This window comes from Nuphar pumila, chromosome 15, assembly GCF_984573655.1.
Source record: "Nuphar pumila chromosome 15, dmNupPumi1.hap1.1, whole genome shotgun sequence".
NCBI lineage: Eukaryota > Viridiplantae > Streptophyta > Magnoliopsida > Nymphaeales > Nymphaeaceae > Nuphar > Nuphar pumila.
The window spans coordinates 34,206,801-34,233,447 of NC_143263.1; positions in this window are offsets into that span (position 1 = coordinate 34,206,801).

The following is a 26,647-nucleotide window of genomic DNA, read 5'->3' on the forward strand; positions in this document are numbered from 1 at the left end:
TAAGAAAAAAAAAAAAAGGGGATGATCGGCGAAAAGGGAATGGAGGATGGATGGATTCTTGCAGATGAGCTCCGTGATGAAGATGTTGATAATGGAGGAGATTGATGGATTGTAAGAGATGGTGTCTGAAGGAAGAAGGAAAAAAAAAAGTCGACCACCGGGAAGATAATGGATGCTGAAGACAGAGGCTCGCCTCTTCTTAAAGGGGGAATGGAGAATTCGAGAAGAGAGAATTCGTTAAGGATCGATGGTGGAGAAGAGAGCATGCGGTTTGAAGATGGAGGGTGGAAAGAGGAGACAAGGGGCGCGGGAAGATGTTTGTTGTGAATTCTCTCTTTTTCCAAAAGAAGACTCTTTTTAAGAAATTTTTGTAAAAATGGTTAGGGGAATGAGGCTTTTAGCAAAATTGTTTCACAAGGCTAAAAATCCTTTGTTTTTCTTTGTAACTTTTCCCAATTTTTTGGTTTTTCATGTTATTTTTCTATTTTTTTGTATTTTTAGAATAAAATCCTAAAGTTTGTGAGAAAACAAAAGTTAATTTTTTTTTTGTGTTTTTGCAAAAATATTCACAAAAAGGATTTTTTCTGAGAATTTAAAAACTATTTTAAAAAAAAAATCTTCAGAAATGGGTTTTGATCCGGATTTCGAGGAAATGCGGATTTAAAGTGCTGGATTTGAACCTGAAAATGATTTTGAATGGATCAATATGGTTTTCAATCCAGAAAGTCTGAAGAATTTGCTTCGATTTCTCAGAAAATGGAGTTAGGGGCAAAAGGGTCATTTTTACAAGACTTTTGAAAAATTTGGGGTGTTCACACATGTTCACCCTACTACATTTTTACATGTTTCGGGCATACATGACAAGCTAAACAATTGCATTTATGGATAGTAGCAAAATTAAACTAATCAGTAATTGATTGTAGTATATATGTATGTATATATATATATTAAAATTTAATCAATGATTGAATATAAAATTGAAACTGATTATTACAAAATAACAAATAAACAAAATACATGTCTATGAGCACCGAACATTCTTTTTCGCTGCGACCTCTTCATCGAAGCTTGCACTTTCTTATCTGATACAACCACATGACCCTCACTTACATTCATTTTCTGAGTAGGGCCCACATTAACATCAGCTTCTTAGTAAGGTACCTCATCCGCCCTCTCACTATTGCCACTGCAAGTGGCTGCATCTTCAATTTCATTTATCCAGGCATTGAGGTTTGCAACAACCCCCGTACAAGCGAATGGGTTACCCTCTCCCTCCTTATATGCTTTCGGGATAGGAGACAAGAATGTGCTCACAAACTACTCAACTTTTTCTACACATGTTACCTTAGACATGGTCCACTTTGAAATTTGTAGTTGTTCTTTGTACGAGCTTGAGCTCATGGCTAAACAAGTTGAGTCCAAGTTGGATTATTAATATATATATATATATATATATATATATATATATATATATATATATATATATTAGAGTTGAAAGTAATATGATTTGAACTCTAGATCTATTGAGCCAAGTTTGAGCTGATTCATTTTTTCATTTCAATACCGGAAACAATAGAATTTGTATACTAAACCTAATGCTTGCAAGCCAAACACTTTGGCTATTTAGTTTGCACTATATTATGTGATATAAAATGTATCCAACATGACTATTTAACGAGCTTGTACAGGTGTGCCGAAGACATGTTCTTCAAGTTTGGCTTGTCGAGCATATTTTACGAGTTTGAACGAACTCTTAGGAGCCTAGCACAAGCCAAACCATGAGTGGATCGTTTTGTTACCCAACCTTAAATGAAACATAGAAAACATTCTCTATCTATGACAGCCTTAAATGAAACCCAGAAAACATTCCCTACCTATGGCACCTTAGGTGTTGTTTGGATATACCCACTTATCCTGATAAACAAGATGGTGGGATATTCTATTATGTTGCAAGATGCAATTCCATAGCTTATCCTGTTTATCCGCAATCAGGATAAATGGAAATCCAAACACTTCGTTAAGAAAGGAAAGGTCGTAGGAATGAGCTTCTGAAGAGAAGCAAGCATCCCAAGGAAGAGGACGTCCGCTGAAGGCCACATATTAAACATAGGGTTGCCACCTCATTGTCATACTGTGATAAAGAGAAACAAAACAAAAAGAGTTTGCATCAGATTGAAATGTGTGGCCCCAATTGGCCATTCAACTTTCTTATCATTGTGGACGGGAGGGGTGTGCAGCCTTGTCCCATTTGGACCAGGGATGAAGGGCATGAAACTGGGATGAAGGTTAAAATTGATTCTCGTGTGGGAATGGAGGTGGGGATAGACTTGCACTTTCTCCCACCTGATGCGACCTACAATAAATGCATACATGCACATCACAATCTGTTGCATTGGTCGGCGCTGCCACGCCAGCACAGCCACAGCGGAAGGCCGCAATTGTCGGCTTGGACTTCAATCTTTTGTACAATATCAACTGAGTTGTCAGTCGAGCATTTACTTAAAGAAGTGACTCAACCACCTCAGATTGACCGGATACATTAAACAGGAGCCTTAGGCACACTTTGGCATATGGACGGTTGAGAATGCACCAGGTCAGCATGACCATATTCAGCGCATGGGCGCCTTGTGCCTCATTACAAAACTGTCCAGATTCAGTGAAGGGGAGCTGGAGTCCGTTGGGACGACTTGAACTGTAAAATTGTTGTGGTCTTTGGTTTCTGGTTTCTGGTTTCTGGTTTCTGATTTGAGACAGCCTATAAATAAGGCTGGTGTAAGCTCATTTTGTATCTTTTGAACATTTGAATACAGAAATTGACTTCAGTCTTGGAGAGAATCCTTCTCTTTGGTGCCTATTGGCATTTGGTTCCTTGCAAAGGAAAATTCGGGAAGTTGACGCTTTGCGTCTTTTCCTTGGGCCAGACTGAGTAAGCTTAAGGCTTCTTTAGCTGGATTGACCGTGATTCAGTACTTCGAGCCTATATCGTGATCTACCGCACGTCCGGCGGTCTTGCAGACTGTTGCTTTTGAATTCTGCAGAGAAGATGTCAAGATCATTTTCCTCATCCGAGTACTCGGTGAGTGCCTGACCTTCTCTCATTCGGTTTCATCCTGATTCGGCAAGAACATTCACAATGGGCTCTCTGCTTGTGTTTTCTTACCAGATCATCGAGAATTTCTACAGGCCAATGGAGGAGAAATTTGCCGCTGTGTGAGACCTTTCACTATGTCCTCAAACATAGGGAGGTTTTCTAACAAGTGATCGTCGATTGCCTTGAGCAGAGGAGATTTATCTCTTTCTAGTCGATGACACTATAGCAAGGAAGTCACAGGCCCAGGATCGTGCGATCCGCAGCCTTGGACACACACTCGGTTTGAGTGCCAAGGCCTTGTGTCACGTCAGTTGTCGCCGCAACTGTGCAACACTCGGTGCACAAGAGACCGTGCATGCTGTCAGTCATGCACACATCCACATGCATTGCAACATCACTGTGCACGCTACTGCACGCACCCTGCATGCCACCGCGTGAGTGCCTGCCGCACGTTTGCCCGCTTTGCCATGTAAACCTCCCTAAACGCACATATCCTGTGCGCGTCCATCCGCCCTGCAGCGCGTCTGTTTGCCCTGCCGCGCGTCCGTCCGCCCTGCCGCACGCACATCAACTGTCATGCACACCTCCGTGCGTACCAACTTCTGTGCATGCCTCCGCACGCACAACAATTGCCGCACACCGCTGCATGAGCTTAGTTCTCGCGCACTGCTTGCCACGCCCAGCTGTCTATCACACTGCCTTCTGCAGTGTGCTCTGATGCAGCATTCTGCAGCAAGCACCAGGATTGGAGCAGAGAACCTCCCTGCACCTTGAAGTGCAGAACAATGAACTGTCTTGCATGACAGTGGGTCTGAATTGGCTGAATGCAACCCGACCAATTGTGGTCTGAATTTTGAGCTGAGATTTGAGATAGCTCTCAAGTGTATTTTAGAGATAATTTTGCTAAGCCTTGTAAGCTAGAATTGCACTAGATGAAACCCATGATTAGCCTTATAATAGCTTAGAGTGTTAGTGTAAATTACAACTCTAACACACACTCACAAGTGGCATCGAGTACAAGGTCGAAAAAGAGAGAGGAGCTAAAAAGAATAGCTCAACACCTCCAAACTTTCACGCAAAGAGACTATAGAGACCTTGAGCAAGGTCCTTGCCTTCCAAAAATGGATCCAAATAATATGGTCTTGCCAAGTGATATCAAAGCCAACGAATGCCCTAGAACGGATGAGTGTTCTAGTTCTCATTTTGGAGAAGAAAGATTGACAAGATCTTTCTATGTTGAGACACAAGCCGAATTCATGAAAAAACTCTCTCATAAGGATGAGGAGGCCAATTCGAGAATGGAGAAACTTGAGTTGCTCATGCTTCAACTCACTCAAAATGTGAATGCTATGGTGAGAGGAAAAGAGCAAATGACTCCAAGACAAAACTGTAAGGAGCAACTTAGAAATGAAGAAGGGGATAATGAGGTTCCTCCTTAGAATTTCATTCATAAAACAAAAATCAAGGTAGAGCTACCCATTTTCAAAGGGGAAAATCTGAAAGAATGGTTGTTTAAAGTCATTCATTACTTCACTTGCCATCAAACTTCCAATGACTGAAAGATTGACGAAGCTATATCACAGTTGGAGAGAAATGCTTTATGTTGGTATTCTTGGTATGAAATCATGTTTGGGAAGCCGGATTGACAAACTTTTCATTGGGAACTAGTAGAAAGATTTGGCCCTACACTTATGGTTAATCATAGTGTCTCCTTAAAGCAACTTAAGCAAAAGAGAACGCTAGATGAATATCAAAGCGAATTTGAAGAAGTATGTGCAATGCTTCCAACCATGGACCAAGGAACCTTGTTTGGTTTGTATATAAGGGGTCTAAAAGATGAATTGAGAATAGAAGTGCTTGCGGCCAATGTACACACTACACGCGAAGCTTACAAAGTCGTCAAACTATTTGAAGAGAAAATCAAGTTAAGTGCTTCCATTCACAAGTGGAAAGGTAATGACAATCCCAAGTTTGTCAAAACTAATCCAAGAGAAGATGACAAAAGAGGAGGGTTGGTTAAGCCAAAAACCAAGTATGTGACTCAATCACAACTCAAAAAAAAAAAAGGTGAGTGTTTTCGATGCGGAGAGTTGTGGAACCCAAGCCACAAATGCAAAAACTTGAAAATTCTCCAAATCCAAGAGGAGGAGGAAAGTGAAGGATCCAAAGAGGGAACACTAGAAAATGAGGGTTATCATGCATTATTAGAGAATGTTAGTCCTAATTCGATGAAGCTTGAAGGCAAGCTTAATGGGCACAAAGTTCAAGTGTTGGTAGACACGGGGGAAATGCGCAGTTTTATCAAGAAAGGAATGGCCTTAGAAACGGGTTGCCAAATTAAGGAACATCCGATGTTCCAAGTATTCATTGGTGATGGTGAAAGTCTACAATGTACTCATGTTTGCCAAGATGCTCCACTCATATTCAATCAAACCAAGTTCTTGGTAGATCTCTATCTACTTCCAATACAAGGGATGGATGTGGTCTTAGGAATCACATGGCTTATGCAGTTGGGAAAAGGTTTCATGGGATTTCAGTAATATGGAAATGAGTTATAAAAAGGGAAATGAATACGGCATCCTAAAAGCTAATAACTCGAAAGATAGTGAAAGTAATGAAGTACTTCAAACCTTGAGGTCAACCAAGAGGGCCATTTTGTGTTTGGTTAAAAAGATTGAAACAAAAGAAAACCAAACAAACATTCTGAGTGATTTGGCTTAAGTGTTAGAAGAGTTCCAAATGGTATTTAAGGAACCTAAGGAATTGCCACCACCAAGGTCCCAAGATCATCATATTGTGTTAGATGAAAATTCCAAACCGGTGAATGTTCGGCCATATCGTTATGCGGTTACTCAAAAAGAGGCAATAGAAGAAATGGTAAAAGAAATGCTTGATAGTGAAATTATCAGGCTAAGCTCCAACCCATTTTTTTCTCTAGTGTTATTAGTCAAAAATAAAGATAATACATGGAGATTTTGCATTAATTACCAAGCACTCAACAATATCACGGTTAAGGATAAACATCCCATACCAGTTATTGAAGAATTGCTTGATGAATTGCATGGATCAAAACATTTTTCCAAGTTAGATTTAAGGGTCGGGTATCATCAAATCAGAATGGCCAAAAATGACATCTACAAAACCGCTTTTTGAACTCATGACGAACAATATGAATTCCTTGTTATGCCTTCTGGTCTTACAAATGCTCACGCGACATTCCAAAGAACAATGAATGATATCTTTAGACCATTCCTAAGAAAGTTCATTTTGGTATTTTTTGATGATATCCTCATCTACAACAAAAGTTGGGAGGAACATCTACTTCACGTAAAAGAAGCATTAAGGATCCTTAAAGAGAACACTTTATACGCTAAGATGTCGAAATGCGAGTTTGGGTTACCTCAAGTTATGTATCTTGGGCATATTGTTTCAAAGGATGGGGTGATGCCGTATCCCGATAAAGTAAATAATATGATGGAATGGCCTATACTTAAGACAGTTAAAATGTTGAGAGAATTTCTCGGGTTAACAGGGTATTATAGAAGATTCATCAAGGGTTATGAAACTATTGTTGTGCCTCTGATACAATTGTTGAAAAATAATGCATTTGAATGGAATGAAAAAGCCAGCAAAGCATTCATATTACTTAAAAAGCCATGTCTAGTGCTCCAGTTTTGTCATTACCAGATTTTTCAAAAGAGTTCACAATAGAAACTGACGCAAGTGACTATGAAATTGGGGCAGTCTTCCTGCAGAATGAACACCCTATTGCATTTATGAGTAAAGTCATACCAAAAAAAGTGAACACCATGAGTGCCTATGACAAAGAAATGCTAGCTATTATATTGGCAATTGAGAAATGGAGGCCATACATTCTTGGTAGAAGATTCAAAGTCAGAACTGACCATCACAGTCCCAAATACCTGATAGAATAAAGAATAACTACAATTAGTCAACAGAAATGGATTGTAAAACTATAGAGTTATGATTTTGAGATTGAATAAAAAAAAGGATCATGCAACAAGGTAGTTGATGCACTATCGTGCATGGGTAATGACAACCATTGTGAAGATAAATATGGCTTTGAGGACAAAAGATAGGCGAAGCATGGTGGACTGATGCGACCTACAGTAAATGCATACATGCACAACACAGTTGGTTGCATTGGTCGGCACTGCCACACCAGCACAGCCACGACAAAAGGCCGCAATTATCGACATGGATTTCGATCTTTTGTACAGTATCAATTGAGTTGCCAGTCGAGCAGTTACTTGAAAAAGTGACTCAGCCACCTTAGATTGACTGAATACATTGAACAGGAGCCTTAGGCACACTTTGGCATATGGGTGGTTGAGAATGCGTCAAGTCAGCATGACCAAATTCAGCGCATGGGCGCCTTGTGCGTCATTGCAAGTCTGTCCAGATTCAGTGAAGGGGAGCTGGAGTCCGTTGGGACCACTTGAGCTGCAAAATTGTTGTGGCATTTGGTTTCTGGTTTCTGGTTTCCGGTTTGAGTCAGCCTATAAATAAGGTTGGTGTAAGCTCATTTTGTATCTTTTGAACATTTGAATACAGAAATTGACTTCGGTCTTGGAGAGAAACCCTCTCTTTGGTGTCTATTGGCATTTGGTTCCCTGCGAAGGGAAATTCGAGAAGCTGACGCTCTACGTCTTTTCCTTGGGCGAGACTGAGTAAACTTAAGGCTTCTTCAGCTGGATTGACCATGATCCAGTGCTTCGAGCCTAGATTGTGTTGCGTCAGCTGCCACCACAACTGTGCAACACTCGATGCACAAGAGACCACGCACGCTACCAGCTACGCACACATCCATGCATGTCACAACATCATTGTGCACGCTATTGCGTGCGCTCTACACACCACCGCATGAGCGCCTGTCGCGCGTTTGTTCGCTCTATCGTGCAAACCTCCCCGAGTGCACATCTTCTGCGTGCGTCCATCCGCTTTGCATCACATCCGTCTGCCCTGCCACATGTCCGTCTGCGTTGCTGTGCGCACCTCCGCGCATACAACAACTTTCGTGCATGCCTCCACGTGCACAACAACTGCCATGCACCGCACACCGCCGCACGAGCTTAGTTCCTGTGCACTGCCTGCCGCGCACAACAATCTGTCACACTGCCTTCTGCAGTGTGCTTTGGTGCTGCATTCTGCAGCAAGCACCAGGATTGGAGCATAGAACCTTCCTGCACCTTGAAGTGCATAACAGTGATCTGTCCTACGTGACAGTGGGTCTGAATTGGTTGAATGCAGCCCAGTCATTTGTGGTCTGAATTTCAGAGATAATTTTGCTAAGCCTTGTAAGCTAGCATTGAGCTAGACGAAGCCCCCGATTAGCCTTGTAATAGCTTAGAGTGTTAGTGGAAATCACAACTCTAGCACACACTCACAAGTGGCGCCGAGTACAAGGTCAAAAAAGAGAGAGGAGCTAAAAATAATAGCTCAACACCTCTAAACTTTCGCCCGCGCAAAGAGAATATAGAGACCTTGAGCAAGGTCCTTGCCTTCCGAAAATGGATCCAAAAAATATGGTCCCACCACACACCACCCCGTCCCGTCCCGTCCCGTCCTCATCCCAATCCCTGCCCTGCCCCCATCCCCAATCCTTCTAAGGGATGACAATAGACCGAGGAGAAATGGGGCCACGTCCCGCCTTGCTCCTGTTTGGACCGGGAATGGAGAGCATGAAACGGGGATGGAGGTTCAGATTTTGAGATGTGGTAGGGGTGGAGACCTTGTACGCCACCCCCAACCCGGTCCACTGCCATCCCTATGCACAGCACTTGAGGTTTGAGCTGAGCCCCACGGTGGGCCCTTTGGAGCATGGTTAACCTGGTTTGTCAATGGTTTGGATCATGTTCATTATCCAATTAGACATATGGACGGTCACTAGGGAACAAGATCCACTCATCCCTCTCTTTATATCCTAATAATATATCATTTCTTTTCTTCATATCTGACCCAATAGATGTAATATACATGCTCTGATACCGATACCACCACAGTGGCTACCCAAGCGGTCAACGGGGTTATGTGCCAAGCTGAAGGCCTAGGATCGAATCCTGCTGCTACATAGAGGTTGTTGTTGCTTTATCATGATTGGGGCACGTTAAGGTTGGGAACATTACCGGTTCTAGGTGCAGGTTTTCCTTCCGTCATCTAAAAGAAAAAAAAACTACAAGTTTCGATTATCGAAGGTTGGTGTTTTAACACAATTCAAGGGTCCTTGAAAAAAAAAGTAAACAACACCTAAATAATGGCAATAATAAAAGAAGACATCTAAAGTTTTCTGAATTTTAGAAAACACAACTTTGTTTATGTTGATCAAAAACAAATTGTTGACTAGATTGCCTTAGGTTTATATTAAACCAACTCAGGTTAAGTTTTTAAATTCATGTTTTTACCCTTGATGTATTCAAAATCTCTCTCATGCAAAATGGTTGCCCGATTCACAAAAAAACTACTGCTAAAACAGAATTAATAAAAATAAAAATTAATTAATGTATAAAATTAAAAAAATAACGATAATTCAATCCAATCAACCCTAACTAAGAAACCCTTATAATGAGTATTTATAGAGAAATATGAGAAACCACATATTTATTTTGGGTCCAATATGGATCCATTACATTAAAATATTCAATTCTAAATAGAACCCAAATAAGAACCTAAACTAGAACTAGATACAAACAAATCTCTTGGACTCAAACTGCACATTGCTTGCATCAGTCTCCGTGGGTTGAATAAGACTTGCCCTCAAGTCTGAACCATGTGCTTGCACTTCTTCCATTTTTTTTTCACTCTACAAGTTGTGGATTTGCAACATGCAATTTGAACATGGTCATGCTTATTTGGTTGAAGATGTCGAACATGGCCTGCTCTGAGAAGCATAAGGAATCCAAGAATACTCTTGTCAAACCATCTGTAGTCTTCTTTTGAGTCCCAATACACATCTGGATCAAAGAGATCAAGTTGGTCTAGCATGGGCTTGATCCAAAAAAAGAAGCCAAGCTTGGTTGTTGTTTGATGACATTTGGGTTGGGCAAAGTGGATTTGAGAGGCTTTTGGATTCAGTTACAAGGTACGGCTTGAGATGGTTAATTATGGGATATATCTAATTGGGTTTGGATATTAGGATGTTGGGTTTGGACATTGGGTAGATTATGAGAAGGCTTGTTTTGGGTTGGATCTAATTGGTTTTGGTTTTGGTCTTGGTTCATGTTAGGTTTTTCATGGTTTAGGGTATTAGGATTCAAACTAGGATGGTCCTGTAAGAGAGATTTGGATTCATCACATGGTTCTAGATCCAAGTCTTTTTTAGTTGGATCAAGGCTTAGAGTGGCTTAGAGTGGACTTTAGAAAAGGTTTTAAGGTAGGCTGCTTGAAACATGATTTTTTTTGGATCTTACCTACTTGGGTTTGGGTGTTTTAATGACATGTAGTGGCTTATCATTTAACTGTTTCAGCTTTGCTTCAAGATCCAATGCACATTTGACTTTATGGGAAAAAATCTTGGGGCTTGTAGGTTGTCTTATGTATGATGATAGATTTAGATCACCTATAGATCTTGGTTTAAGTTGAGGTATTGCTTTAAATAGGTAGGGAAAGAGGTTTCGGTAGGGCTTGTTTGGAATGAGCAATTAGGTGGAATTTGGTTGGATCACAACCAGATCTGGATAATAATGTCAAAGACTTAAAATTTTAAAAAAAAAATCAGTTTTTTTAACACAACGAAAGTTATTTTTAGAATAGAAAATTTGCTCTGATCTTCAGACCCATCACAGGTTGAAAACCAAATCACAATAATCATTTCAAAAACATTTTATTTTATTAAATAATATCAAAGTTTATACAAGTTAAAAACACAAAGATGCAGTTCAAATCAACCTAATATATACCAAAATTTCAATGTAGTCCTTGTGTATTGTAGCATCTGCCCGTTCATCTCCATGAACCTGAAAATTTTTAATAAAAATAAGTGAGACAACTTAATGTCAAAGTACATACTAGTAGACCTCTTTCGAGTTTATACAAAATTATAAAATACACCACACCTCCAATATATGACATTACACAATATTCATACATAAAACACATCTCCTTTATGTGTTTATCCATAATCACAATTAAAACATGCATTTATCAATACATATTCTTATTTTATTTCATATAGCAATCTCTTTAACTAAACTGAATCTAAATACTTGTAATTAATTGAATGATGATAAGGAATTTCTCGCAGCTCACGATCCCTTAAGAGTTATGTATATAACAAAAAAAATAATATAAATAATCAATAAAGAACTATTTACACAATCAAATTAAGTAATTAATTAAACAAATAATTATATATCTACATGTTTATCCTATACGCATGAATTATATTATTAGCTTTCAATTTATATTATTTTTTCATTAAATATCATGCTAGCAAATATTTCATATAATTAAATGACAATTCCGATTCAATAATCAAGGCACAACTAACTCAGTCAAAACTACATGCATTCAAACTTGTAGGAGATGTTTATTCAAACATTGTATCTTCATATTTTACCCTTGTGCTTGCACCAAGTGTCCATAATTTTTTCATCAAGGAATCACTCTGGTGGTAAATCGTAGTGCTACTATTAACACGCATGTACATGGTTGGAATGTCCAACTTTGTCAACCGAGTCAATCCCCCTAATCAGTTATGGTTGAGTAACAATGATACATTGTCCTTTAGGTTTCCTGAATCTTGGATTTTCATCTTCATAGGGATTCTGAATCTTGGTTTTTCATCTTCACATGAAAAATTATTTAGACTACTTGGTATTGAGAATTACCCCTCATAAAGACTACTGAAAATTTCACAGAATAGGCGCAGATGCCGATTCACATTTGACTAACTCACTCGTCCACCATTTCTTAATGCAACGAGCTTCAAATTATTAGTGCAAATTTTTTTATCATTATGAAAATATTTTCTCAATGCATGCCATTTTTACAAAAAATGCAGCATGCCCAAAATTTATAATAAGTTGCACTTTTTGGGTCAATACCCATAAATTTTTTTATGCTATGTAATATGCATTAAAATGCATTTAAAAAAAATATCATTATAATATGAATAGCATGAATTTACTATTGAAGTATACATTTACTTCATCACAATATGCATTTCAAATCATTTAAACATAAATGATTATTAAAAAAATGATGCAACATTTGTATTAACACAATTCAACGCATCATATTATGATTTTTCAATAATGAATGGATTTCAGAAGAATTTCATAGTTCTAGATTAGCACTCATGGCTCAATTATAAATATGAATATGCATGTTTAAAATGCTAAAATTCAAAAAATTAAACAATAATTCAAATAAATTCATACGAATCATTCTGAGATTTTTTTCCCATTTTAAAATTTTCAGAAATATTAGGAAGTATGTGCCCTATTTCAAATTATAGTTCAAAAATTATTTTAAAATTTGGATAGCATCTACTTTATTTTTTAGTGATAATGACAACAATTTTACTAAAATTTGAACAATATCTGACCTATTTTAAATTAAAAAATCCATAAATTATTTTAGAATTTTTGATAGAACCTTTCCTATTTTAGTATGAAAAATCCAAAAGTTATTTAAATTTTTTTACAGAACATGCCCCATTCTAGTAAGAAAAATCCAAAAGTTGTTTTAAAAATTTTGAAAGAACCCAACATAATTGGATATAAAATTTGACATAATTGTTGTATTTTGGTCTATAAAATAAATCTTAAGTGTGCAAGGGAGAGCTAAGAGGTTATATGAGTCCATACGAAGGCCTAAATGACTTCAACGGATACAAACCTTATTCTACTAAAATTTAAGCAACGCTTTCAAGGTGCTATCTCAAAATTGTTATCGAATTGGGCAGAGCCTCTGTTGGCCAAGCTCTAAAAGCCTAATTTGTTTGGGCAAATATCAACCCAAAAAACAAAAATCGTCAATAGGTAGAGGCAAGTGTCACAATGGTTTCTCTAATGAAACAAACTAGAAAAATAACAGAGCTTGGGATAAAAAATCTAGAGAGAGAAGTTGGGTTTTAGAGAGAGAAAATGAGAGAGCGCTAGAGAGAGAAAATGAGAGGGTCAAGTTTTAGAGAGAGACCCTTAGGGGATATTTATAGCCAAAGAGGAGGGGGTGACTTACCCTTTCCTTGCCAAGTATCACCTTTTTAAGTGTCCTTAAAAACTAAGTCTGATAACCCTTTTTTTGGGGATTTAGTTTTGTAAAACAATCAACAAAAACCATTAAAGTTTGGTTGTGCAGAGATTTCAACATAATGTAGGTACGATAAGATCTCATACTTTAAATGCTAGAATAGGAGAGTTGACCCTCATTTATAGGTTTATTAATGAATTCGAACATGATTTTTGCAAATCCATGATCTGTATATCTAGATCCTCCAAAGTTGACATAGCAGGACCTTATTAACTATGGTTCAAATAGGCTTTTTGATTGGTCAAGAGTCCTTTTAGCCTAGATTTAGGGATTTGATAAGCTAGGTATGATCTAGGTGGTTTAGGATTAGGTTAGATATGGTCTTACGCTTTTGGTGAGATAAGGCTAGTTTTTTAGCATTTTTTTCTCTAAACGGCTGACACTTTTTTAATCAAAAGAGCTATTGACAATAAAAGCCACTAACGACAATCCATAGGTCGTTAGAAAAATTACTAATGACACATCATGAAAATAACGACACATCATAAGTGCTAACGACAAATCACCATTTTTAACTCTTTTGAAGACAAAAAAAATGCTCATAACACTACAAAATTGCTAACGATGATCCATGTATCATCAATATTTTGCTAACGACACATAGATTGACATTAGCAAAACATGCCTAATAGGTTAACTTGTTTTGGACATAACTTCCTATCTAGATATTCTATTGAGATGGTTTTCAATATGTTAAAAAGATAACATCCTCTATTTTAATTCATTTTAAGTAAGAAACCAAATTTGATAATTTAGGTGGTCAAAATTGTGCTCAAAGTAAGCCCTACTTGAAAACATGATTTTTACTAAATAAGTTTGTAATATTCAAAAATTTTATAGAATATTTTAATAAAATATGAAAAAAAATTACTCATTTGAATTTTGGTCTACATTGATGAATTAAAAATATTTATCAAGTTATTCTTATTTATGGTAATTTATTGTTAATTAACAATTTAATTAGGAATTTACAAGGTTTAGTATGAGGTATTTGGATCTGGACCTCAGTAGAGATCCAAAATGATTGAGCTACTTTGATGCAAGGTTGAACTATCTAAATGAATGTGTTGGATCCATTGGACCTTAAACTATTCAGGTTTGGACCTTTGAACAATTCAGGTCAACCCAAATGAGTTCGGGTAAGGTTTAAACCCATATTAGGGTTTAAACTAGATATGGAGGAGTTCTCAATCCACTAGAGACCCAAATGGGTCTCGCTAATAAGTTGGATCTACTAAAGATCCAAATGGATCTCAATAATACATAAGAATGATTTGGATCTATTTAAGACCCAAATGAATCTCACTAATATTAAGTAAGGATTTGGATTCATTTGAAACCCAAATGGATCCCACTAACACTAAGTGGGGATTTAGATCTATTCAAGACCCAAATGAATCCTACTGAAGTTAATTAAGGATTTGGATCCATTTGGAACCCAAATGGATCTTAAGAGGTGAAAGAATTTGGGTCCATTCGAGGCCTAATTTAATAACATTGAATATATATATATATATATATATATATATATATATATATATATATATATATATATATATATATATATTAATGATAATGAGTTGGATTTGATGAGACCTAAGTGGGTCTCACCAAATCCAAAACCAAACCTCATTTCTGTCTCAAATTTCAAGGAAATTCAGACCTACAAATTTTCCTCTATTTTTTCCTTTCACTTTTCTTCCCAAAAAGGGAACCTCTTAAGCCTATAAATACCCCACTCCCCCCTTTTGTTTTGCCATTCACAAGTGGCTCTCTTTCTCTCTCTCCTCTTTGTGATCCCAGCTGACCTGACCTTGCCCACTTGTGGTTCCACCTTCTTATTGCCCTGTCAAAACTGGCTGCCGCCACCACCAATTTTGGTGGTTCTGCCAACCACCCTTCCTGTCATCATTGACTCAATTAAGTGTTATCATTATAAAATTTTACTTTTACAAGTCAAACTGACATTTGGAAAAGATTTTGAACATAACTCATCTCCATTTTAAAATGCGGGAAAATTTCGTAGAATGAGACTCGCATGTTGGTACGAGGTTCAACAGCTCCTGACGCTATAACCAGAGGTAATCAAACAAAGGATCAATTTAGTACTTTTGCTTTGCTCAACTTGTCTAAATCGATGCTTTATTCCTAAATGCACAAACAATCAGGTATGTGCTATAAACTTTGAAAAATGCAGATCGTAAAACATGATGTATGCTTCAAATTTTGGAAAATACTTGAAAAAAGGACACTTTAAAAATCGCGAATCACTTTGGGAAAAGTATTTTGAAAAAAAGGAAAATCGATTTCTGAAGAAAGAAATCTTGGTATTTTGAGAAAATCGATTTTGAAGAAAACTTTGGAGATTTTTGAGAAAATCAATTTTTCTGAGTTTTAAACTCTTGAATTGATCCAAAGGATGGGCGTGTGGCCCTGTGAAAGTCCTTCTATGATGCAATTTAACCTAGATTAATGAATGAATTCAATTTGCAAAAATATTTTCTAAAGAAATTATAGAAAATCATTGATAAAAGATTTTTTTTTGCCTTATAGAACTTTGATGAAATAAATTCTTTACATATTCCTGACTATGTCCATGAATATGTATTGAATATAGTTTATTTGATTCTAAAAGAAGAAAATACTTAGAAAAGTTTAGAAAATATGCAATGATTTTTTAAAATGCCTAAGAGTGTAGGTTGATTGTGACTTAAAAGAAGATGATAAATTTTGGTTTTGTTCGTATTCTGACTATGGTCACAAATACGAAACCCACTGAGATTAGCAACTCTTTAAAAGCTAGTGCACATGTCATTCGTGTAGACCATTATGAGTTTGAATATGCATGAATCACCATTCATCACACATTGACATTTATATATATATATATATATATATATATATATATATATATATATATATATATATATATAAAGTAAACTATATGCAATACAACCCTATTCTAAGCAGAAAATTAAATTCTTATTTCAAATTGTTATAATTTACATCAATAATAAATTAAAATACATAAAAAAATAAAGAAAATACAGTCTTGAGTGTCCCTGCAAAACTAGGAAACTTGTTAATGAAGATATGTCAGTTTTTTTGGATTTATTTAACAATATCTAGAAATTGTTGGATTTATCCTAATATAAGCCTTTTTTCATCTTTTTCTAGGATAAACGTAATAAAAGATGATGTAAAATTGAATAAATAAAAAAAATAAATAACTTTGAAATTTGAAATTTGAATTTTTTAGAGAAATGACTAAAATGCTTCTGAAAACAAGACTACGACCTTCAAAATCAGGGTTTTCAGAAGAGATTTTTGTAAAACTTTTAATTAAGGGATCAAACAAATTCAAATCAACACCAAATCAAGTGTGGAGTACCCTAGCATGATTATGAACATGATCAAACCCTAAAAATATAAAACTTTTCATGAAAAATTCAGAATATCATAAAAATATCAATTTTTGCCCGTGTTTCAATTGAATCAGGATTCCACGGGCATCCTGTTTTTATGATTTAACTAAATAATGTATGAAATGAATTCCAAAATTCACAAAAATCTACACGGATACTTCTAATAATCCTAAAATTAAAATGAAATTAAAAAAATATATTTTTGGCATTATTGTGATATGAAAATTAAATAAAAACCTAAAAATATGTGATTTTGCCTACGGGCACGTATCTGTCACAGTGTCAGATCCGAATGGGGTATCAAACCACCATAAAAATTTATAAAAATTTACAGAGAGATACTATACAGATTAACAAAAAATTTTCTTTTTACAGATTAGAAAAATAATCTCCGGTTAGAGAGATATCATTTCAGCAATATATGCTTAATTATGGCAAACACGCAACATCTCCAGAAAAGAGAGTTATGATTTTGGCTTAATTAAAAATAGCAGACAAAGTTCAAAAATTACAGAAATTACAATGATAAAACTAGACATGTTGCTAATTTTGTGAGTTTTTATAGATCATCGATCAGATCCCGATGAGGGAGATACGATCTACGCAAGTTGATTGAGAGCTAAAACCACACATAACAGCCACTATGAAACAAGTTCTGATTTCTGACAGAGGAAAAATAGTAAACAACCATAGAAAAATCTAAAAATTTTACAGGATATACTAGACATCATAACAAACACACTGCAACTTATATATCATCGATCAAATATTCGATGAGGAAGATATTACTTCGACAAACCGTACCTGATTTTGTATAACGCTTTCATGGTACAAGAATTAGAGTTCAATTTTTGATTTTTTTAGCAGAGTTACAGGACTCAAAATAATTCAATTTTTTTATGGAAACTCACTGACACATGCACGGTTTAACTCTAAAAAAATCATATTTTATTGACAAAAAAAATAAACATGAAATAACACCTTTCCCACATGCCCAGAATCAAGAACACATATTATCAATAAAGTACATGAATAAATTTAATTTAGGCATGTAAAAATTATTAAAAAATACAAAATAATGTAACAAATCATGATTTGATGCTTGAATGCATAAAATAAACATTAACATGATAAAAAAATTAGAGAAAACATCCTTGGAATTTGATTTAGCCATTAAAAGCGGGATTTGATACATTGAACGGTTGAATCTTGATCTTTTTCGGGCATATAACATAATAAACAAAAAATAAATATTATTAATGGATCAAAACCGTGTAAGGGACCATCAAACATCATCTTATCATCATTTTGAGGCCCTCACATGAGTTTTTCAAAATAAAAAATAAGGGAAAAACATGCTAAAAGAGGCGACAATGATGATTTTAATAAAAAATAAACCAAAATTAAGAAAATGGAAAAAGACCTTACCTTGAAGCTTCAATGGAGGAGGTTGGAGCTTGAAGGAGAGAGCGCCACAAATTTGAGAGAGGGAGAGGAGGAGAGAGCATGTGGAGGTTGACCTCTATGGCCTCTATTTATAGGCATTAATTAGGGTAGAGTTTTGAGAATTTGGTTTTCTCAAAACTCTTTCTAATTAGCTTAATTAAGGGGGGACGGTTTTGGTAGAGTTTTAGCCTAACCAAACTCTAAACAACTAACCCTAATTAAGACTCCTAATTAGCTTTAAGAAATCTTAAATGTGGCGCACCCCTTGTGGGCCCACATTTGTTTTTTAAAAGTCCTAACTTTAAGTTTTAAAAACAAGGTTTTAAAAAGTGAAAATAAAGGTTATGTTTTAAAATCAATTTGGATCTTTTTGAAATTCTAATTCAATTAAGACACTAATCGAACTTGAACTAACCTAAAAACATTTTCAAATATAGTACCAATTTCTGTGGGCCCCACTTGTTTTTCAGAAAATGATTTTCAAAATAAAAGGGTTAAAAACAAGATTTTCAAAACGGGTTTAAAACAAAAGGTGAAAATCAAAATTCTAAATCGTCTAGAGTCCTACATGAATTGAAAAACTCTCGAATGTAGCTCCAGGTGTGTAGGCCCCGCATTTGAGTTTTTGAATAGGTTAGAATAAAGGTTAAAAAAAATTTAAATAGATGAAAATAAAAGCAAAGAGTAAATTTGAGAAAATTAGAGTCCTAAACCAACTAAAACTCCTGACTAGAATCCTAAAATGTTGAAACTCTAAAATTTGGGTTTTTGAAAGACAAACAAAGAGGTTTTGAAAGTTCTTCTCAGAGATTAGTATAGATAAACAAAATGACAAAATCAGGGTTAGAGTCCTAATCAATTGAAACTCTAAAATAGAGTCTTAAATTTTTGAAACCCTTAGAATTGGATCTGTTTTTGAAAAACAAGTAAAATAAGAGTAAAAAGATGAAATCAAAGTAGAGTTCTGGACCAACTAAAACTCTGGGACAGAGTCCTAAAATTTTAAAACTCTATAATAAAGTCCTGAAATTTTGAAATTTGATTTTTGAAGGATAAATGAAAAAGTTTTTGAAAGATTTTCTCAAAATTGATGTCTGGGTTAGAGTCCTAATCCAACTGAAACTCTGTGATAGAGTCCTAGTCTGACTAAAACTCTAAAATTTTGACTTCTTTCGAAAGATTTTTTTGAAAACAAGTGAGAATAAAATGAAAGGTAGAGTCCTAATCTGACCGAAACTCTGTGATAGAGTTCTAGTCCGACTGAAACTCTAAAATTTTTGTCTTTTTGAAAGTCAGATGAGAAAATTTTTGAAAATAAGTAAAAAACAGGAATAAATGATGAAATCGGGATAAAGTCCTAATCCAACTAAAACTCTAGGACAGAGTCCTAGTCTCACTGAGACTCTAAATTTTTTGCCAAAATGAAAGAAATGGGCAAGGGGCAGCGCGAATTGTAGTCAATTGTTCCTGAGTCAGTTAATCCCAGTCGACTCTATTCCTCTGAGTCTAACTTGAGCTCAACAAGAGTTCAAGTGGCTCGCTTTCAGTTCAATTCTATTTCCCATAGGGTAGAAATCCATTTCATCCCATTTCAGCTCATTTTGACCAAAATTGAACTAAGCCCAGTCAGCTGAGCTAGTGTTTAAGCTCTAAAATTAGTTCATCTCAGTATTACCAATCTTTATTCCAGCTCAATCCCAGTACGGTCTCGCAACCCATTTTACTCTAGTGTGCATTTCTCACAATTTCTCTGAGAATTGTATCATTTCTTGATCATCCAGTCTAGAAGTTTGTTTGAATTAGTGTCATTTTAGTTCTCCCGAGTTCAAGAACCTTAGGATTCAGTTTAAACCAATTAAGGCCAGTCCAAACCTCGTTTATAGTGTCACTCCATGCCCTGCACGGGAAAAATAATTTCTCGAATCATTCTGTCTTAAATATCATTTTGTCATTCCACCAGCTGGTACAACCACTAATCGGAGCTCAGATCAGTTCCATTCCTGAAAATTTTAGTTATATTCAAGTCTCAATTCACATTTGGACCAGATCTAATGTCGGGTTTGATGTTCAATCATCAATTTTTGCCTTCGAACAGAAATGTTCATTTCTTTGTCTTTGCCAGAGGCCTGAGACTATAAATTCCTTGCTCAGGGTTTTTATTTTGTAATCATTTCATATCATATCATTTCATACCATTTCTTGTCATTTCATTGCATTGAATCATTCTCGAGATCTAGTACTCTTGTTTTTTAAAATCTTCAATCCAGATTCGAGTTTTAAAACCTGATTTCAGAATCAATTTCAAAACCTGGGTTTTAAATCAGCAATTATCATTTGTCAACCCCTAGGATCTTACATTTCTTTATATTTTCCTTAGAAAACGATATGGATTTGTTTTAAACTCAATTCTTAACTGATTTCAATTCTCGAATGAGACCCATCTAGGTGGTGTCGCTTCTGAAATATCTCTTTTATCCAAATTTCTCAAATTTCAGAGTTTTAGTTGATTTAGGACTCTGTCTGGAATTGAGCTCAGTTCTGAGGAAATGAACCAATTTTAACCAAAATGGTCAGAAATGAATATGATTCACTCATCATGAGCTCAGGTGAGCTAGAAATGACAGACATTCTAACTGTTCTAAACTTAAAATGAGCTTGGTCGACTCTGACTGGCAGAAATCTAAGATGACCTAGGGGTAAAATGGTAAAATTTTTGACAAAATGGGTGAAATGACACCTAAACTAGTCTGGACTCCTACACTGACCCACAGGGGTTGGCATTTGTGAAAGGAGGGGTGACTAAAAATGGATGAGTAAATTTTGGGGTGTTTACACTAAGCTGAGTTGCTCGGCTAAGCCGAGTTGAGTATGGGCCTAGCATGGGTGCCACCCACTATCATTGGCATTGTTGCCGTTTACGCTAGACCACGGCTAAGCCCAAGCCGAGTGCCGCACTTGTTGGGTCTTCCTCCATGAAGCATTGCTGCCCCTTTTGCAGTGGCTGCCACCACCTCGTTTCGTTGACCCAGATTATGGTACATTACCACATACATGAGCACACTGTCATATTTGTGACACAAGTATTGAGTCCACGATCAAGCCTACTACCATTCATACATGTGGCATGAAGTTTGCGGCATGAATCATGCAAGCCGCATTCGGACGATGACACGTGCCATCTTAGAAGGAAAATTCCTAGGGGCATTTTTGAGATTTTTTTGCTTCTCATAAGACTACACGTATTATGAGGTAGGAAATTTCTACACCTCTCTACGTAGGAATTTTAATATTAAAATAATCTTATATACTTTGCATGATAAAAATGTGTATATACATATCCTTATATATTTTTCATGTTAAAATATATGTATTTATCGAAGTACGTGAAAATAGTTTGAATGCATGCTTTTTGATAAATGTTTACATAGAATAGTTTGCATGCATGCTTTTAGATAAATGTTTACGTAAAATTATTTGCATGCTTTACTATCCATGATATTTCCACGTAAAACAACTTGCATGCATATTATTTTTATGTATGATAATTTGCATGCATACTTATTAATATTAGTTTAAGTATAAAAGGTCATATGTATGCTCTTCAAGGATAATTTGCATTCATGCTTATGCATGATATATTTATGTAAAATAGTCTGCATACATGATTGTCTATGATATCTTTACATAAAATAGTTTGCAAGCATAACAGTTCAAGGAACTATACTTGAGAAATGTACTACCATGATCATAAATGTAATACCATAAATTTATGAAATTATTTATCATTAGTTGTCTATCGATAATATTTTGGTATTTATTATAGTTATTTGATCATTGAATCTTGAATAGTTAATAATATTTATTATTATCTAAGAAATTTTAGGATAAAAATTGATTATCAAAAGAACTACTAAATTATTTAACTAAGGATCTAGATATCATATATTTAATCAGATCCAATGAGTGGGCCTGATCTAAATTAAAATTGTGTTTGGATCAAACCTAATATGAAGTAATTGCAAAACAGTAATTTATGAAGATTTTTAAAGATCCAATTTATGTTATTTGAAAGTATAATGGCTTTCACATCAAAAATTTAAAGAGAACGAAAGTGATTTCATTGAAATCGGAGTTTATACGAGCTCAAAGCATGGCCGACAATACTAAGGGCAAAATTATAATTTTACTAATCTATTTTTTTAAAGTATTAAACATTGGGTTGCATTCATATCTAAAATATAAGAAAAATGTTCTTGATTTCATAAAAACCAGAGTTATAATGCATTTTAAGTGCTCTCAGCAAGTTTTAGGGGCATAGCATCCATTTGTAATGAATTTTGGGGACAAATATGACATAAGCATCATAGTTGTCAAACCCTCCTTGTCCAGGCTGGGTCAACCAGCTTTATTAAAAACCTCACCCTCAACTAAGGTTAGCTATAAGATTAAATTAATTAAAGGTTAAGTAGGAAAGGATAATTAAACTAAAATAAGAAGTTAACTAAACTAGCTTAAGTAACTAATCTAAAAACCTGACCAAATTAGGAACTAACCTAGTTAGGTTTTAGTTGAACTTTTGAAGACTGAACTTGGATTTTTACCCCAAGGTCTAAACCCACATAGAACCACCATGGGCCATCCATGGTTTTGGCCCATGGTTTTCCAAAATAAGAAGTAGCTCCCTCTCTCCTTTCCACTTGACCTTCTTTCCTTTTCAAGTGTACCCCTCCATGTGCCATGTGTCAACCCATCCAGTAAATAACCCTCCTCCTCTCTCATTTCCGTCATTTCATCCATCCCTCTCACTCTCTCTTCGACTCCCCCTTTCCCCCTTAATTGGTGACACCTTGGTGGTCTCCTCTCTTCCCTCTTTCTCTAGCCTTGGCCTATTTTTTCTTAGCCTACTAGGTCCATACCCTTCTCCTCTGAGTATTGACATGGTTGACTCACTTAGGTTCAGCCTTCTTTTGAGCATTAGCCTAGTCCCTAGGCCCAACCCTATTTCTTCTTAGGCTTGACTCACCTAGCCCTATTAATTCACTCAGTTTGATCATAATCCGGCTAGGTTAGAACCACATTTGGCTCCACCAAAGCTAGGTTCTGCCCAACTTAGCTCAACACAATAGAGTTCAAATCCATCAATCTTTGTCAACGAGAATACACACTCGAAGGAATCGTCTAAGCTATCGTAGTATTACTTTTGGAGGAAAATTCTCCTAGGTTATTTTGAAAATTTATCACTTCTCTCAACTAGCACTCCAAGGTAGGGTCTCTTCCTACCAAATGCTTATAAAATTATAATGTTTGACTTTATGGTCAATTATTTTATTTGATTACATTTGCAAGAAAATAAATATATTTCAAGGGAAATGACTAGTTTACAAGGAAATTGATATTTTATAAAGAAATGGTCATCTTTGAATAAAATATTCTTGTATATGTGATAACACGAAGAAATATGTTTGCATATACTATCTGGGGTTCGCATGCAGTTATTTGTGCTTCACACATGTTTGATGCATTGATTCATGCTTGCATGCATTGGTTTACATAAAATTATGGTTTACATGTATTGATTCATGCTTGTATGTACTAGTTTACGTAAAATTATGGTTTACATGTATTGATTCATGCTCGCATATACTTGTTTACGCAAAAATATAGTTTACATGTATTGATTCATGCTCACATGCATTGGTTTATGTAGAATTATGGTTTACATGTGTTGATTCATGCTCGCATATACTGGTTTACTTAAAATTAGTGTTTGCATATATTGATTCATGCTTATATGCATTGGTTTACGTAAAATTATGGTTTGCATGTGTTGATTCATGTTCGCATGTACTAGTTTACATAAAATTATGGTTCACATGTATTGTTTCATACTCACATGCATTAGTTTGCGTAAGATCAAGCTTCACATGTACTACTCTATGCTCTCATACATCTGAATTGTCCTTATTGTTTATTGTATTAACCTTCTGGAATCATGTTGTTGCATATTTGTTGAATATATAATCTAAATTCACTGTGGCTCTAGATTTGAGTAAATGTTAAATATTATGCTTTTACTTGGAATTGATATGGAACCCTACTAGGCTTTCACAAGTCTGAACATTTTATGGGTAGATGATTGTGGGTAAAGAAATACGATATAGTTATAGAGCGGATGCAGAATATTGTGGTGTTGTCGATGAGCCAATCATTTTTCTTTCCCAGGTACTGAATTTAAACACATGATATTGTATTGGTTTTATAATATTTTAAATAATATACCATTCTTTTGAATGAAAGTATTTTATTTGGGTCATGTTATCTCCTTTTAAATTCAGTATAAACATTTTTTAGTGTAACGTAACCCACCTGAGGTTTCGAACCCTATTTGAAAATGTTTTTGTTGATAATTTTAATAAAGAAAGAAAAGTTTTAAATTTTCACGTATTTTTTCAAGGGTTGAAAACTTTGGGGTGTTATAGTAAACATGTGTTTGTGTGCGGCTTTAACAAGCCTAAAATGTTGAATGATGGCACTTTATGAAGAGATTGATATTATGCATAAAATGTCTATCATATTAGAGTCTATGGTTCCCGGAACCAATTATGAATTGTTTATATGTGTGTTTTGGGACTGTAAGACGTGCACTCGCATGCATATATAGGTATCACTCATGAGGAGCAAGGGGGTGCCATAAACCCAGTTGGAGGCGCTAAGCATTCTCATTTGTGTTATGAAAATTACACATAATTAATTTTGGGTTCGCCTTCAAAGGAAAGATTTTTGTTCGATTTAGACACCATAGCATAATGAATGGGTTATAGAAACTTAGGACTTGTTCGTATCCTAGAGAGTACTTAGGCTAATGAGCCCTGAGATGCCTAGATATGACAATCATCACTAAATGAATGAACAAGCCTTAATTTAACAAAACTTGATAACCCATTCAATGTTTTACTTACCTTGGAGAGGGTAAGGGGTACAACCTTGAGTGACCGTTTGTTTTTTACTGGTTCAGGAGCAGTGATGTCCCATTGGTCTTTCGTTACTCGTAAGTTAGGAGATCAAGGTTATCAAATGTATCCTAGGTGATAGATCCCCAACTACTACAATTAGTCTATGATGCACCCTATATTTTACTCTATGCCTTAGCAGGGTTTTTTGCTCAGTCACTGACCACCCGCTTTAGGTAAGCTTCAGTCAGTAATCCAAGTAAAAATATAATTTCTGAATAAAAGACCCTTGGAGTAGTCTGGATTGTTGCGTTGGATTTCCCTTACATGCTCGGAAAGATACTAATAAGTGGAACAAAGATCTCTTGGCTCTTAGTGTAACACCTCGAATTTCTAAAACACTACTTGGTTGAAAATACATGGATTTTTTTTTCTTTGCAGTGGAACTTAAAAAATATTTTTAGCAGCGAAAATAGATGATAATGAGTCATCGATTTTAGAAAACACTGGGCAAGTCATAGGTATGTGGCCAAACACTCATTGACCACAAAAGTGTTCCATTTATAAAAATGAGTTGTTTATTATAAACATCACTACTTAGAAAAGCAGTATTCCATGAAACTGGTTTTTATTAAGGAAGCAATACAACACTGTTTGGAGAAATTCTAGAACTCGATGCCTCTTTGCTCCTCATATCGCATCGCAGACTCAATACATGTATTCTCCATTAAATGGGGTCATAATCATTGTTAATCTGGTAAGAAAACATTCAAATCAACTCAAGTATAAACTCAGAAAAATACACATACCACATAGGGTCACAGTTCGCAATAGCGACGCTCAAGTCTCTATGACTTAGTGTATATTGTGAAAGCTTCCTCGAGCCATGATTTGAATATTTCGCTCAAGTCTCCAAGACTTAGCATATATCATGTGAGCCTCTTCAGGGTCTCGATTAGAATATCAAGCTCAAGTCTCCAAGACTTGGCACATTTGTATCACACGAATCTAAGCGAGCGCTCCTTGAGCTTAGCTCAGTTGTGCGGATACAACACGAGTCTTTTTCCTATCAATCCAATAGTATACCGATCTTGATACATTTCATAAGGTTATGCAAGACTTGTCAAAACAACGCACATTCATTCATATATTCATATATCACTTAACCTAGAACTAATGTATTGTTTCGATATTAACCATTCACTCCCTGATATACAAGAGAAGCTTAAACTTCGACATCAACGCGACATTCTGAGGGTTTATTATTCTATGTATTTTAGATACTCCAAAGGCCTGATGACTTTGTCCATGATAGGGCGGTAGAACTCATATCAGGATAACCCTACTAGGTCGTTTCAGATGCATCCTATACTCCAGTAGTGAGGTTCAATCCTCAGATCTTAAGAATAACCCAACCTCCAAACCTCCTGAGTGATGGGAAGTTCCTTGAATTCTATTGGTTC